Genomic DNA, 17738 nt, shown 5'->3' on the forward strand with positions numbered 1-17738 from the left:
GCGGGAGATGTGGGAGACACGGTTGAGGGCGTTCTCGACCACCGAGGAGGGGAAGTTACGGTCCTTGAAAAACGAGGACAACTGAGATGTACGAGATGTAAGTTAAAGGATGGTTTGATTTTCCAACCAAAAAAAGAATCAGCTCACTTCTCAGTGCTCTGATCCGATTTATGCATAAGACATTTGCTTTGTTTCTAATATTTTTCACTTCATATTGCACCAATTAGGCAATGGTGAGTCAGAATCTAAACGTGTACAAAAATGTTACCTATTTACCCTTTGGAAATTTCAGTCTCCTATGCAGTTTATGATAGACAATTGTGTCTCTCAAATGGATAGACTCAGTTAGATTATACTTTTCTTAAAATTCATTTCTGGGATATGGGCATTGCTGGCAAGCCCACCATTTATTGCCTATCCCAAATTGTACTTAAGGTGACACTAAGCTATGTTCTTGAACTACTGCCCCTGTGTGTTGTAGGTTAGCCAACCGTGCTTTAATGAAGGAATCTAACATTTTAACCCATCAATGTTGAAGAATCAGGAATATATTCCTATATCACTTGGTGGTAGCCTGTATTCTGTGCATTCTCTGGACCACCTCCCTTGTCCTTCAAGCTGGTAACAGTTGTGCGTTTGGGAGATCCTGTTGAAGTGTTGGCAGTTTGTTGCATTGTATTTTGTCAATTATGTGCCTGCATTGGAGTGAGTGAGATGGTTAATGGGGTGACAATCAAACAGGTTGCTTTGTCCTGGACGATGTTGAATTCTTGAGTGTTGTTGAAGCTGCACAGATTCAATCAAGTGGAGAGCGTTCCACCATACTCATGCCTTGTATCTTCTAGATGGTACAAAGGCTTTGAGTCAGGAGATTAGCCACGTGCAGCAGAATATCCAATCTGTGGCCCCTTCTGGATCTGCAGCATTTATAGGTGTTTTTTAGCTCTCTGTTCAGACATGATAAAACACATCTGGAGCAGGTAGGACTTGCACTCAGGCCAGCAACCCAGAGGTAGGGACACTACCTCAATGCTGCAATAGCCATCACTGCAGTATTTATATGGCTGGTCCTGTTCAGTTTCTGGCTAATGGTGGAGGACTTGGGGATGGTAATGTCAAGGGGAGGTGGTGAGATTCTGTCCCTTGTTGGAAGTCATCATTGACTGGCATGCGTGTGCAGTGAATGTTAATAGCAACTTTGCAGCACAGACCTGCTTCTTGTCCAGAGCTAACTACACAAGGACATAAGATTATTTTGCTATCTAAAGAGTTGCAAATAGGAATGAGCACTATGCAATTACCAAAGATCATCCCACTTTTGATTTCAGATTACTGAGACACCCGCCTCCACTAAGCCAGCCTTTGATTCAATCGACCTTGAGGTCAGAAGATATAGCTCATTTCCTTCTCCTTGTTCACACAAATGAGAGAGAACAGAAAATCTCTGCCAGAAAGGAACAGGAAAAAGGGGACTTGATTTAATTCATTCTTTAAGCAAAATCGTAAGTGATCAATGATGTAGTATAATAAATGCAGTGACCACGGTAGCATATAATACTCTTGTTATGAAAGAGCATATCCTCCAATTCACTGTGAGCAAGCAAGATGAGATTCCGAGAATGATGAATCTCTTAAGCTTTAGATGGGTAGCACTGTCAAGAATGTCTCTCATCACAATTATCTTTTGGCATGAGCTTGATTGCCACCATAGTTCAGAGAGGAATTTCCCTGTGTTCTTTTTTCTGAAATTGCTAAAAGGTTTTTTCCTCAGGAATTTTTTTTGACTCTCCCGGGAGATGGCTGAGGAACAAAAGAGATGTTGCATTGGTATGTGTAAATTGCACATTGCTGGGTCTGGACTGTTTGTCTCCCATTTTATGATTATAGTAATATTATGAGAGATCTGATGATATTAAATGTGTCACTTTTAGATGTTGCTGCAAACTTTAAAGGGGTGCATTCTTCATGGCCTTGCTTCATTTACATACACAAGACACAAGTTGTATCAAAATATTCTGTTCTGAAGAAGGGTCACTGGATCCGAAACATTAATTGTGCTTTCTCTCCACAGATGCTGCCAGACCTGCTGGGTTTTCCCAGCAGTTTCTGTTTTTGTTTCTGATTTCCAGCATCCACCATTCTCTCGTTTTGTTTTTCATACCAAGACGTACTTGCCTGCCATTTTTGCACTTTTTTATTCACTCATGGGATGTGCATACTCTGTCTGGGCCAGCATTTGTTGCCTGTTCCTAATTGCCCTTGAGAAAGTGGTGGTGGGCTGCCTTCTTGAGCTGCTATACCGCATGTGCTGTCGGTAGATTCACAATGCCACTAGGGAGGGAATTCAAGGATCTTGAATCAGAAAAAATGCAGTCATGAAGAGAACGAAACTGTTCCTCGTGGCTAAACAAAAAAATTGCTTGCCAACGGATTTTCATGCAAACAGTGCCCCTTTAAACAGAGATTAACAAAGACAACTGCCTAGCGTGTGGTTATGATACCCATGCAGTGTACTGTCTCTTTTTTTAAACTCCCACCGGGGACAGTTCTTAGATGTTATCTGGGCTAAATGGGTCAAAGGTTTGCCAATGTCCCCTGAGCACAGAGCAACATGCAAAAGGGTGTAGCAGTATTCATGTCAGTCGCTGCGCTAGCAACAGGAAACCAGGCATTTAAAATTGGTCACTTAAAGTTTAATCCCAGGTCTAGTTTTCAAGTTGTGTTTTTGTCCTTTTTATCTTCATGTACAAATAAAACGGCTAAGGGAATATGGACATTCGGAACATACCCATTTGGAAGTCATGTATCAGACTACCCCTGCCTCTGTGACTTGTCCCTGCTTCCCCCACCCCCACCGCACTCGCCTCCTTGGGGATTGGAGGAATCAAGCTGACTGGGTAGAACACAGTCACTCAAAAGGTGAACACCGCAAACAAATTAATGTGGAAAACCCAAATGTGAGGGTGGGGGTGGGTCCGCTGAATGCAAGTCCAGAATCCCTTGAGGGGGAGAATGATGCAGAGAAATGGCAACACCCACAATATTGTTATCTATAGAAATATGGGCCTATCTTGAACTTTGGTGACTTCATAGTAATCCATTCTGAACTTTACAGGCTTTGTTAATTGAGGGCATCCTTTGGTTATTCTTAAGAACTGTTTATTATTCGTTCATAGGATGTGGGCATTGCTGGCTTGGCTACCATTTTAATGCACATCCATAGTTCCCCCGGATAGGTGGTGACGGGCTGCTTTTCAGGACTGCTGCACTCCATGGGGTGTAGTTATACCCACTATGCTGTTAGGATGGGAGTTCTAGTTCTTATTGACCCAGTGACAGTGAAGCAATGGCAATATTCTTCAAAGTCAGGATGGTATGTGGCTTAGAGGGGATCTTGCAGGGTAGTGTAATGTGCCCATATTGCTGCTGCCATCTTTGTCCTTCTTGGTGGTAGAGTTTGGAGTTTGGTAGGTACTGACAAAGAAGCCTTGGTAAGTTGGTGCAGTGCATTTTGTCGATAGTAGCAGTGTGTACTGTACATTGGTGTTGAAGGTGGTAGATGGAGTGCCAATGAAGCAAGCTACTTTCTCCTGGATAAGTGTCAAGTCTCTTGAGTTCTGTTGGAGCGGCACTTAGCCAGGCAAATGGAGAGTGTTTCATCACATGGTTGATTTCTGCCTTTTAGGTGATGGGGAGACAGAAGGTTAATTATGCACCCAGAATTCTCAACTGCTGACCTGCTCTTGTGGCCATAGTATTTATAAAACTGCTCCAGTTGAGGTTCTGGTCAAAGTTAACCCCTAGGGAAATGGGTAGTGGAGGATTCAGCAATAGTTGTGTGATTGAATGTCAAGGGGAGGTGATTAGGTTCTGTCTTGTTTGAAATGGCCATTGCCTTGTACTTGCGTGGCCCAGAAATTCTATATTACCTGATTAAAAGGGGCATGCACTGCTCACACATACCCATTCTCATAATTTCAGCGTGATGCTCCAATCTGCAACCAGGCCCTTGAAGCCTAGAATTCCTTTAGATCTCCCGCTGCGGTTAACTGAAGTGGTCCTGAATGGAAATTCAGCAACTTTATATCTTTCGAGCAGTGACTACGCTTTATAGAAATACTTTATAGAAGCACAAGGAAAGTCTAATGAACAACAAGATGATTCATAATTCTGCATGTTGACTGTTGCCAAATAGGAAATGAGCTCTTGCAATTGTTTTTCATCTGGATTTGGTGTTGGTGTAAATAAGACCAGGAATGTGAGTGTGTTCGAACGGTGATTAAGAGGACAGTTGTTCTGTGGACAGATGGTTAGAATAAGGCAGATGAGGGGGCTGTTTTAGGTGAAACCCTCTTTGATGAGTTGTTGAGAAATTTAGCAGCTAAGGGGCCTGGTGGGTGTATTGCCCCCTCTCTTCCTGCTGCTCTTCCTCTTCCTTCTCCTCCTCCACTTCTTCCTGCCCAGGTGGTGCAAAGGGCTGGTCCCTCTGAGTTACAACATTGTGCAGCATGCCATGAAGTGTGGGCCACCAAAAAGACAATTTAATTTTTATTTCTGAAAATTGTGGATCCAGGAGGATCCGAAGACCATCTCCAGCTCCAAATTATCCCAAATGTATCTCTATCCCACCTGCCTCACTCAGATTCCCCACTGCGGCACGTACCTTTAAAGTTGTTGCCTGCAAAGCAAGTAGCATCATTTTTAAACATTCTTTCACAGGATGTGTGCATTGCACAAGATCAACTTTTGTTGCCATTCCTAATTGCTCTTGAGAAGGTGCTGGTGAACTGCTTTGTTGAGTGACCATCTATTCCTGGAACATCCACGGTGCAGTTGAAAAGGCAGCTCTGGGATTTTAACTCAGCAACACCGAAGACACAGCAATAGAGTTCCAAGTCAGGATGGTGTGACAATTGGCGGGAACCATACGGACGGTAGTGTTCCTGTTGCCCTTGTTCCTGTCAGCTTTAGAGGTCACCAGTTTTTGAAAATGTTGTTGGGAAGTAGTTGTGGTGCAGTTTAAATGAAAAGAATGACACAGCTGGTGGTAGATGGAGTGAATGTCGAAGATGGTCGATAGGATGTTTGCCAAATGGGCGACTTTGTCCTGAATGGAGTTGAGCAATTTAAGTGTTGCTCGAGCTGTACTCGTTCAGGCAATTTGAGAATATTCCATCACACAGCTGTCTTGTACCTTGTGGACAGGCTTTGTGGAAACAGGTGGTGAGGTTACTCTCCACAGAATTTCCTAGCCTCATCCTTATTAAAGTAAGCAGGTAACTTCTGGAGCCATGGAAACTATTTGCAGTTCACTCAAGTAATATTAGTGAGACTTAGAAGCCAGTGTTGGATTCCCTTGTGGCCTTTGATATTGGACATTCTGTATGGCAGATATTTCAGACTAAACAGCAGGTGTGAAGCAGTTTAATTGACTTCCAGCCTTTCACCTCTCTGGTACCACCTTTCTGAGCCCTAGTCTTTCCAATTTCCCTGTTAACATCAGGGACCATTCTGAAGTCAGTGCTCTGCATTGCCTCCACTGTCTGCTGCTTTTGTTGCTTGGCCCTCAAAGAATTTATTAAGTTGTAGATTGCCTTTCAATTACAATAACATGAAAACCACTGAAAAATATCAGGCATTTATATAACATTTTTAATGTCGAGAAGTGTCCTTGCAAAAGGTATTTAAAAAAAGGGGTGATGGAAGTTGATGCAAGTTCAGAGGAGGAATGGATGCCAAACTACAAAGAAGTAGATATTAATAGACATATATAAAGACATGGGTTTTGAAGCTCTTAAAGGAGGAATGATGTGTGGAAAATGAAAGGGTTTAAGCAAGAAATTCCGGAAGTTGGAACCTAGAGAGGTTAAAAACACTGCTACCAATGTCTGGCTACTTTAATTCCTGTATATGACATGCTCCTGAAAAAACTGAGTGCAAAAAGTAGAAACTTGCTAAATGATGGGGAAGAAAGGTCTCTTCATCTACTAAAGGTGGGTTACGTTCCTGACCTGACTGCTCCTCAGGTCAAAAGGGATCAATCAGAATTGGAGAGCTGGAAATGGCAGAGAGGTCTTGGTTAGTGATAATGCAGATACAGAGAAGGTGAGGAGTTATTAAGAGACCAGGAACCCGGCATCTTTCTCTAATTGTTAGTGGGCAGGACTCCAGCGAGGCTGAAAGCCCAGCTTCAACCAGGGTTTGTCGCTGGGGACAGAGTGGAGGACAGACACTGAAAGATCCTATCCCAACATGAATAGATGAGGGAATGGGTCCCCAATGTGCTGTAGAGGCTGGGGATCAGAAACTGATCCATCAGGGGAACCTGAGTATCATTCATGGATAATAGCGGGAATATTTCATTCAGGTTCCTTGAGGCTTACCAACTGTTAAACTAAACATTGAACTTGTGTCTGGCTGTGGTATTCGAGAAAGGTCCTTCATATGAGAGCCACTCAAAGACAGAAGCATGATAGTGGAAAGTGCACTGAATAAGAGGATTACTATATAATGAATATAGAATAGACAATAGACCAGAGATAGAGGAACAAAGTACTTTGGGAGGTGAAGGAGGTCACGGAGATGAATGGAGTGAGGGTATGGAGGGATTTAAATATTAGAGTACAATAACATTACATTTGAGCCACTGCGGGCCAGCAGCCCTTATATTAGCAGCAATGACAGGATTCATGAGGAGCAGAGTTCTGAATAAGTTTCAGTTTACAAAGGGAGAAGATGGAAATGAATCAGTACAGCATTGGAACAATCAAACGTGCAGGGCATTCAGGCTAGGAGTGAAGGCTGCAGTGGCTTGGATGGAGTTGTATGTGGACAAGAGGCAGAAAGGAGAGGAAAGGTGCAGGAAGCAAGGGTGGAAACTCCGGTCACCTCAAAGCTGTATGTTACATTGAGTTGGATCCTCTTATGACAACTATGTGAATGGAGGCTGCAATCAGTAATTAGGGTGTGGAATTTGCAAACCATGTGCCTATGTGTTGTAGAGTTGCCATCTTCTTGAAATTACTATCCCGTTTGGTAATAAATAATGGACATTGTAGCCATGGAAGTTTTTCCATGCTGTTTAGAAGATCATGAGTCAGTGTTGAACAAAGAGATCCATTTGACACATTTGATTCGTCCATTGAGCAGTAGCTACCTAACGTTGGTGAAAAGGCCAGAGGAATTATGAAAGTAAGGGAAATGGAAAGGAAATATAAGTAAAAAGACAGATTTGATCCAGTAGATATATTAAAGCTGAGCAGGTGGTGGGGAAAAAAGCCCGGGTAGCATTTTTTTCTTGCATATTCTTGTGATATAGGCATCATTAGAAAGTCTGGTATTTATTGCCCATCCCAAGTTGTCTTTAAAAAGATTGTGAGTGAGTGTTCTTCTTGACCTGCTGTAAGCTAAGAAAGAAGGGCCATTCACAGTACAGTTAAGAAGGATTGAAACCAGCAATGATGAAAGAATAGTGAGATAGGTCCAAATTGGAACAGTGCATGACTTGGAGGCAGTTTCTGTTCTCTTATTGCCCCTGTCCTTTTAGATTGTGGAGAATGGGGTTTGGGACAGCTGTTAAAAAAGCGTTTGTGGATACTGTAGTGCATCCCACTGAAGGGACCCACTGCAGCCTTAGTGCAGTGATGGTAAGGGGAATAGATATGTATGCGGTAAATAGACTGCCAATCTAGTGACATGCATTGCACAAGCAAAAATTACAAGATGAGTCAGAGTGTGTATACATGTCCCGATAGGAATGATGCAATTTGGAATTGTATTAATGCACAGTTCAGGGCAGCACATAACAAAAGTCCCAAAACCCGTGATAAAAGTCATGCCCAACTCTTTCACTTGTGTAGTTAAGCAACCATGGTCAACAAATGTAGTAAGAGACAGAATCAAGCTTAAAAAATGGCCTGACACAAATGCAAACAACAGTTCTGGGATGACAGAGGAAGCAACAAAAAAAACAAGGATACAAATTAATAAGAACTGAAAGAAGGAATTTGAATAGATCTTGCAAAGAACTTTAAAGTTAATAGCTAAAGATTTTTATAGATATATTAAAAAAAAATTCATTGACATCGTAATGTTATTTAGAACTCCATCAATTTCCCATGAATAGGCGATGTAATGGACAATAACCTGAACACTTCTCATTGTGTTCTTCTTTGTCATCAATCATAGAGTATATCTACTGTCTGATTTCGCCTCCTACTTTAAACATGCTGCCACTGTCATCACATTTTGACAAACTCGTACTACTTTCTGACCTACCTCCTCTTGTTCCAATGTTTGATGTCAACTGAAAGTTTAACTGTTTGGGCTCTCAACCCAGATTGTTGATGTAAGTTAGAAACAATAGAAGTTTCAGATCGCTCCACCTTCCCCCTCCTCCCACCATATCCCACATCTCCTATCTTCTATCTGTAATCCAAGACCACCATTCCTCCCCTCCATCCCCCACAAACCTCCAACAACTTCAAATAACTCCTCAAATGAACACTCATTGTTTTGTATCCTTCAGACAGTCTCTAAATCTATTCCCAGGGATTACCCTGAATTCCCAAATGTCTCACGTGAATTCATATTCATTCATTTGAAACATTAAAAGGGCTTTTTAAAGTCAAGGTGCACCACGTCACAGGGATTTCCAAAGTTGCGATCGGGTAGTTAGTTCCTCAAAAAGGCTGTGGGTGTTGTTCAGGCAGGATCTACCCTTTTTGAGTTCATGAACTGTTAACTGGACTGTGTTGTTATCTGCTCCTCGTCCTTTGTTCAATTCACTTTTGCTGGTTCTGCATCAGAGTTTGTTTCTTTATCTGTTATGTTTCTCTTGCTCTCCTCCCTTCTGCAGTCCACAGGCAATTAGGCGCAAGTTTTCTCTTCATTGCTGTTACAGTCTTTAGTAAATGCCTGCTTTGCCCCCAGCAACACTAACTACCCCCAAACCCCATTACTCTTTCAATTATCCTGGGACGGGAGAAAGATGGAGTGATGGTGTGTTGTTGCTTTCTGGATTTTCAGCATCTGTATGTCCTTTCAAAACCTCTCAGGTTTTGAGTTAATCATGATCAAGTGTTCAGCATTAGATTTAAAGTCACTTTTTTTTTGTTTCCTTTTGCTGCCCTTACTATAGTTTATCAAATGTGATGTCATCACACTGTATGTTGGAAGATTAGCGCTAACTTCCTTTTTTTTTACAAACCATGTGCAGGTCACACATTTGGAGATTTTCTGCAATGATTTGTGTGGGTAGAACTAGGATCTGTCAGAAGAACTTCTGTTTCAACAAAAACAAAGAACTGATTTCAACATTTTAAATAGCAAAATAGATGGTAGTAGAATTTTCAGCGATTTTGTTGAAGTGATTGGCTGCACAGAATTCCTTGAGTTCCCTCTCCTCATCACTCAGTTGCTGAGCAGATGGCTGTGAACTGATTTATTATACTTGCAATAAACCAAATGTTGCATTTATATTTTAATAGTCATTCACACAATTTGGGTTTCATTGGCTGGATGAGCATTCGTAGCCCAGATGGCAGTTTAAGAGTCAACCGGATTGCTGTAGATCTGGAGTCCCATGTAGGTCAGACCAGATAAAGATGGTGGATTTCCTTCCCTAAAGGACATTAACTTTTTTATTAAACAACCATGGATAGTGGTTACATGAGGCATTTTTTTAAATTCTGGATTTTTATTCAATTAAAATTTCACCATTTGCAGTGGTGGGATTCAAACCCATGTCCCCAGAACATTAACCTGTCGTTCTGGATTATTAGTCCAGTGACATTACCACTTTTCCACCATCATGTCTAGTATCCTATATGGTAATAGTCTGAAATGCAGTAACCTATTCATGTGAAATTCCTGTCTACTATTTTATAAATCTCAACCCATTTATTTTGTTAATGTGTTGGGTCTTTTTATCAGCAATGTTGTACGTGTCGCTTTCAATCCCAGTTGTTTAAAGCCTTTAGTCACCTAATCATAAAAATGAATAACTCCGCTTTTTGGTTGGCAGATGATTGATATGCAATTCCCAGCTATCAGTGACGCAAAGATGGTAACCTGTAAAGACCCAATTACATATATTTTCATAGGCCTGAATCTTTCTTTTCTTTTGGTTAAATCCCAGATCCATCAAGTGTTTTTGATATGCAAGGCCTTGTAAGATCTCTCGCTATGACTTACCAAACTAACCTCATCAAGTACCTATCCCACCCCTCGGTGTCTGATTCTGGTACCATCTAACCACACGCCACTACCAGACAAGTCACCACTCAGTGGATATCCCTGTATTCACCAGCATGCCTTGTGTCTGCACCATCTTTAAAAGCCTGTTGTGAATCTGGCCAACTCTGTCAGTTGACAGTTGGGCTGCGTGGTTCCTGACATTTGCCCAGACATTGCAGACAGGGGGATTTTGACAACCTGCTTTAAGCATGGGGACCTGGACCTCCTGTTGGATGAAGTGGTATAGACAGGGAGCTTCCTCATGCCCCAGGACCAGCAGTGGGAGCCACAATTCTGGAATTGGTCAGAGGCTGCCACCCAGTTTCTTGTGCCTGGACTGATGCCCAGTAATATAGGAAGAAGGTTACACAGCAAGGTATTGTCCACCATCTTCTCTGTAATACCTCCATTCTACTACTCTATATGCCGCCTACGTATGCCCAAACCCACCACTCTCACTATTGCCTGCAGCGTCTTCCCTCACTCGCTGTTACCCACCTTGACACCCTGATTAAACCCTGCCACTACTAACCCTGCATACCCTCTGCACAGCCTGATCACTTGCAAGTGGGGAGCTGGCCTGAGCACCAAGTGTAACAGCTGTGCCACCCACTCTCATCTCCTCTAGTACCAGCCTCTCTCTCTCATTCCAGGAGAAAAACAGCCCACAGTAGAGAGGAAAGAGTCAAGACAGGTGTAGCCTCCCAACATTTGGCTCTTCATCTATTACTTGGAGAGCATCCTGCTCATCCCAAGTGGCTCACTGATGGTTTCCAAGCCCCTGCACTGGTATTGAGTAGTAGTTTTAAAGAGCATGAGTACCACAGGCAAAGAGAGGAATTATCCTACAAAGGAGATAGCAAGAACTGCAGATGTTGGGGTCAGAGTCAATACAGTGTGGAACTGGAGGAACACAGCAGGCCAGGCAGCATCAGAGGAGCAGGAGAGTCGAAGTTTTGGCTCTGGACCCTTCATCAGGGTCTAGGCCCGAAACATCGACTCTCCTGCTCCTCGTATGCTGCCTGACCTGCTATATTCCTCCTGTAAAAATGTCTTGAGTATTTTGAAGTAATTTTGTGTCCTCAGTACAATACACAGTCAAGTAGAGGTCAAATTGATTCCCATTCTTTTCTGTATAGTTGACCTCATCTTTTAATATTTAATAATGCAACTGCACAAAGCCCCTGTGTGAACACTGGCTCACTAATGTCTTTTAGGGAAGGAAACTGCCATCCTTACCTGGTCTGGCCTACATGTGACTCCAGACCCAGAGTAATGTAATTGACTCTTAATTGCCCTCTGGGCAGGTAGGGATGGACAATAAATGCTGACCTAGCCAGCAATGCCCTCATCGTGTGAATGAATAAAAAAAAAACTTTCTTGCTGGTCACAGTAAACAAATCTCTCCTGAATGCGTTAACGTATTTCAAAAGACTTTAAAAGGAATCTTATGTAAACTTCATGTCATTGTTGCTTTGTCACACAGTATAGATTTTTTTAACCCATGTCTCCTTTGCATGGAAGCTTTTCTGAACTTGCTACAAGCCTAGAGCTGTTAAACTTGCATATTAGAGATTGTGCCTCCACTCTGTCAACCTGAAATGGCTATGGTGCAAGTTGGCCTTCTGGACATCTGTACAAAATGTGGGGGTTATTTCAATGCAGAATGTCTGCCTGCACCACCATACGTAGAAGGGGCAACGGCCGAGCAATAGTCAAGAGATAATATCAATCCAGAGACCTGGGTAAAGTTCTGGGGATCAAGGTTTGAATCCCATCATGGCAGAATTTGAATTCAATAAAAATCTGGAATTAAGAATGATGACCGAAGGATATTGTTAAATTGAAAAATGTGCAGAAAAGGTTTATAAGAATGTTGTTGGTATTAGAGGGCTTGAGTTATAGGGAGAGGTTGGATAGGCTGGGATTTTTTCCCTGCAGCATTGGAAGTTGAGGAGTGACCTTATAGAGGCTTACGAAATCCTGAGGGACATAGATAAGGTGAATATCAAAGGTCTTTTTCCTAGGATAGGGGAATTCAAAACTAAAGGGCATAGTTTTCAGTCAAGAAGGGAAAGATTTAATAGGGACCTGCGGGGCACATTTTCTCACAGAGCATGGTGAATATATGGAATGAACTGCCAGAAGAATTGGTAGGTGCAGGTACAGTTACAACATTTAAAAGATATTTGGACAGGTACGTGGGTAGGAAAGGATTAAAGACATATGGGCCAAATGCAGACAAATGGGATTAGTTTAGTATGGGAAACATGATCGACATGAACAAGTTGGACTGAAGGGTCTGTTTCGTGCCGTGTGACTCTAAACAATGTATTTCCAAAACTTTTATCAACTTCACATCTCTAGTATCTGCCAGTTCTTTTTTTAAAATTTGTACAAATAATAACGGCCAGATCATACTTCATTTGTGTTAGTCACACCCAGTTAACAGATTCTCATTTGTATTTATTTCTTAATTGGTGATTCTGAACAATGTGTAAGGTGAACATGGGAAACGGGTGGCCAGAAAAAAAGACTAGCCTCATGATTGCATGTTTTTTTCCCTCCTCCCAACTCACACTCACCCTCACACTATATATACTCCAGGGAGAAGCAAGGAAAAAAACAAGGGAAAACCCTACTGCTTTCATGGAGTGTGTCACACCACCCTGTTATGTGCCTTACACTAATTGCTTTAGCAAAATGCAGCATATTTCATCAAAAACACTGGCCCATTTGAGAGACCTCATTAGTTTTTTAAATTCAAAAGTGTCTCGATGTAGAAGTCAATGAATGATGGAACAATATCCTAAAATGTTTTTAAATGTCACTATTGAGTTATTTTGGCTGCCTTTTATGCTACAGTAACTTCCAGGCACCAACCAGCACCACCGAAAGTAAATTTTATTCCACCACAGACTTACCCAAGTTAATTTGCCTCGATGAAAATAAAGCCAAGTCGAACTTCTTTGCACTTATCCTGTAAGCATCTTATACTTACACCAGTAGCCATATGCCTCCATTGTGTGGATTCATCAGAAGTAGAATACATTTCCTGCCTATCAGCTACCAAGTTACCTGCCCATACCTGGCAGTATGGTATGACCAATCAAAGATGTCATCCTTTTTTCCAGACACCTCCCCCGCCGCCCCCGCACCAAAACCCATCGTTTCACCATTTCCCACACCTCCCAAGCCATTGCCAATAGGTCAGGAAAATTCATCCCAAAATTTCAGGCGTGTGGCTTTTCACCAGGACTGAGATGGTAAGGAGATATCAAGTTTTAAGCAAGTCACCATTACCATCGGTGGTCCCATGCAGTCAAGGATGACACTCTCTCACTCTCAGGCTGCATCTGTAGGCGGCCGTTCAGACTGATACAGCTACCATAGGCTCTGTTACACTTGGGGCAGGTGATGGTTAAAGGAAGGGATGGGTAGGGTTTCGGTGTGGCAGCGCGCTACTCTCGCTGTTTTCGCCTAGCTTCCAATTCTTCCCGATGTGCTCGACATATTCCTGGATACTCCTCTTCCACTTTGAATGGTTTTGGGCCAGTGATTTCTAGGTGTATGTGGGAGTGCCACACTTTGCCAGTGAGGTACAGAGGCTGGGATAAATGTGGGGTTGGAGAAAAGGCCAAAAGAGTGATAGAAGACAGAAGACAGAAGAGAGAAAGAGAGAAGAGTTGATAGTGCATGGCAAAAGGCAGTGGTAATAGGAATAGGTACAAAAACAACGGAAGTGTCTAAAGGAATTGTGAATGGCGGAATCAGAAATGTGTCATCTGAAAACAAAGTAATGATACAAAACGAGGAAAGTAAAAGGAGATAAAATGAGGGGCACAGTTTATGCGGTTGATGCTTTGTTTCCTTCCATAGATTACAGCCATTGACCTTGGCAACTGTTTGAAATCCCCAAACCAATGGTCAAGAAGACTCTGAAAACAAAAATGCCGGATATCACAGCAGGTCCGGCAGCATCCATGGAGAGAAAGCAAGCTAACATTTTGATGCCTCTTCATCTGACTTGGTCAGACATAGCAAGCACCATTTAAGGTATTATTTTATTTGTGTAAATTTTGCCTAAGTTTTATTGGGAGGATATTAGAATTTCATAAAACAAAGAACTGTGGATGCTGAAGATCTGAAACAAAAACAGAAATTATTGGAGAAACTCAGCAGGCAGGTCTGGTTTTTTCTCTATCGAGAGAAAGCAGAATTAATATCTCCAGTCCAGTGACCTGTGTGCAAGTTCTGAAGAAGTGTCATTGTATTCAACACGTTAACTGTGTTTTCTCTCCACAGACGCAGCCAAAGCTGCTGAGTTTCTTCAGTAATTTCTTGCCGTGTGTCTGCAGATTGTTACTTTTTGTGACATGTCAGTCTCCTGTATTATTTTTGATAACATGTTCAAAAAGGAATAACAGGTTTTGGGACAGAGGAGAAAATGCCAGCAGCAAGTAATTATATCATCTACTATCATCAAAAACGGTCACAACATTACCATGCAGTTATACGGATGACACAAAGTGTACATTACAGATATCATGAAACAACTGTCTACTTATCCTTTTCTGGCTCTTTCCTGATCAGGTTCCCTTGATTGTTCTAACCTCCTTAAGTTGGTTTAACCTATGTAAACTGTTTTTCTCAGTCCCAGTTATTCTGTTTCACAAAAAAAAAACTAATCCTCCAGCTAAAAACTGAAAGAACAGCAGATGCTGGAAATCAGAAACAAAAACAGAAATTGCTGGAAAAGCTCAACAGGTCTAGCAGCATCTGTGGAGAGAAGTCAGAATTAACTGAACTGAAAACATTAGTTCTGATTTCTGTCCACAGGTACTGACAGACCTGCTGAACTTTTCCAGCAATTTCTGTTTTTATTTCTAAGCCCACAGCTCTTGTCTGCCTGAGTAGGTCACACTAATCAGGTAAACGGTAGTGAGGTACGAGTGAGATACTCCTGCCACTTTTATAGCCATCTAATTTCGTAACAACAGCTGGTGAAAAGAGTTACCAATGTTTAGTGATGTAAGAAGTCTTATCGCTATCCATCATAACCACTACATTTGTATTAATTTGTAATCACTCTTGTGTAAATGGGAATCGGGTTGCTAAGAAAATGGCAGAAGAGAATTTAAAGTATTGAAAGAATTTTCTCAAATGCAGGTCATGACTCGGTACGCTTTGGCAGTTTGTTTTTCTTTGGCTTTCTGTCAACTTTCTTTACTTCTTTTATGCCTATTGTTGAGCAGTTGTCTTTTGACTCATACTTCAGACATGTATTGAAGTCACATGCATAAAGCATAGAATAAACAATAGAGCAGAGGATCACATGCACAAAGCAGGCCTTATCTGATATTTTAGTTCCATTTTTCTTTCATGGATCAATTCAAATAAGTTAAATCACATGTATGCAGGTCTGCTTACTGACTTTGCTCCATAGACTGAGCCCAGATGATCATTTATGCCCAACAGCAACAGCAACTTCTGTTAATATAGCACGTTTAATGGAACTCCATAAAGACATATAAGGGGTCCGAGGTCATGAAGTTTTGGTTTAATGTGTGACTAATATGACATCAGCAAATATCCAAATCTCAGTGTGCAGTCAGCCCAGACTTGTTTGACACATTTAATAGGGCTTAATTTTCTAGCATCCTTGACTCCCCGCTCCCCTCATTGTGTAACATTGATCATGAAGTTCATTGTGGAATGGCTCAATTTGTATAGTTTGAAACTCTCAGGGTATACTTCCTCATCACAGATTGTCTAGTCACTTAAACACCTAAGAGAGTGTGCACATAAGTTTAATGTTACTTTATCAGCAAATTCTGGGCCAAAATAAAGATTTGTTTGGAAGTGTCTAAGCAGTAGACATGAATGATATCCTGAGTGACTGTGAAGGTAATCTATCCTCCTTCATCCATCTCAACCTGACTGTAGCTTTTGACATGGTTAATCACGTCATCATTCTCCAAAGTCTCCTTGCCATCGTCCAGCTGAGTGGGACTGCTGTCTCCTGGTTTCACTTGCATCCATCCGGTTGCAGTCAGAAACTCCCTCTGATGGCTTTTGTTCCCATTCCCCACTTGTGCTCCCAAGGATCAGTTCTTGCCCCCATCCTATTTCTCAGCTGCATGTAACCGCCAGTGAAATCACTCCAAAAATCAATCCATCATACAACAGTTCTACTTTCCCATCAACTCTGTAACCTTTTCGATGTCTTTAAATTGTCAGACATCTTGTCTGGTATCCATTGATCAGTAGCAACTTCCTCCATCAAAATATTATGAAGACTAAAGCCATTATCTTTGGTCCCTTGCCATAAATTCCATTCCCTGTCAACCGATATGATCCTTCGACTTGATATCTGTCAGAGATGAGTCAGGTTGTTTGCAACATTCGTAGCAGTTTTGACTCCAGGATGAGCTTCTCACCAATATCTGTACCATCAGTTCACCTCTCTAACACCGTCCGATAGTAACCCCAGCCACAACTTCCCCGATGCCAAAACCTTCAGTCCTGTCTTAAAACCCCCAGGGCTTGACTGTATCAAAGCAATCCTCACTTTCCTCCCAAACTCAAACCTTTATACCTTGAAGTCATCCATTCACCTATCACCCAAGGGTTCATTAACCTACAGGGAGTTTCAATTTAAACAATGGCTCCATTTTAAACATTTGCAACTTTGTTTTAAATATTTGACCCTTTGATTTCTCTGATCTCTGCATTTGTCCCATTCAGGTCTCTCGAATTGATTCACCATTGGTGGGCATGCCTTGATTGCCAAGGCCTGAAGCACTGGGACTCACTCCCTGAAGTACTGACACCTCCATCTTCTCTCTCTCTTCCGTTAAGATGCTTCATGAAACCTACCTCTCTGACCACACTTTTGGCCGCTTGCCCCAATATCTCTTCATATGACTCGGTGTCAAATTCCATTTGATAGTGTTCCTATGATGTGCTTGGGGTGCAAGGGCGCTATGTTAGTACAAGTTATTGTTGTGTGTGTCAGGACATTGGCTAAGACCTTAGACTAGGTACGCAGATTGTGATGCATGAGTAATATGTATCTTTTTCACGATTTCATGCAATAGGCATATTTCTTGCTGGTTGCCTGATGTGCTTGTACAGTGGATCCAGTGCTAAGCATGCTGTTGAATGATGGCACAGCTGAGCTTCAAAGCTACTAACAGTGCCTTGTTCTAGAACTGAAAACCTGCCTACAAATACCAGGAAATTTCAGCAAGTACCCCTGCATAAAACAAATGTTGTACGCTTTGTTCTTCGCTGAAGTTAATATAAGTGAATTACTCCTTTAACTTGCTCAACTGATAAAACCTCCAGCTGAGAGCCTTTCTACCTTTTGCTCAACCTCCCTCTGAAAACAACTTGTCCTCCTCTTTCCAGCTCCTTCTCGATCTCCCTGACCTGCGAGTAAAGGAGGATGGTAATGTCAAGACCTGTGGCTTGGAGCATTTATTCTGGAAAAATCTAGA

The 17738-nt window shown here is 41.9% G+C and overlaps 1 long non-coding RNA gene across 2 annotated transcripts in view; it reads left to right on the plus strand.

Annotated features, from left to right (window-relative positions):
- LOC109930841 overlaps nt 1–17738 on the plus strand; it is a 99306-nt gene that overhangs the window by 68553 nt on the left and 13015 nt on the right. For both annotated transcript variants that reach the window (XR_007265449.1, XR_007265450.1), the window contains exon 2: nt 14116–14292. This is a non-coding gene — a long non-coding RNA (uncharacterized LOC109930841). The remainder of the gene's footprint in view (nt 1–14115; nt 14293–17738) is intronic.

This window comes from Rhincodon typus, chromosome 2 (assembly GCF_021869965.1).
Source record: "Rhincodon typus isolate 14 chromosome 2, sRhiTyp1.1, whole genome shotgun sequence".
Taxonomy (NCBI): Eukaryota; Metazoa; Chordata; class Chondrichthyes; order Orectolobiformes; family Rhincodontidae; genus Rhincodon; species Rhincodon typus.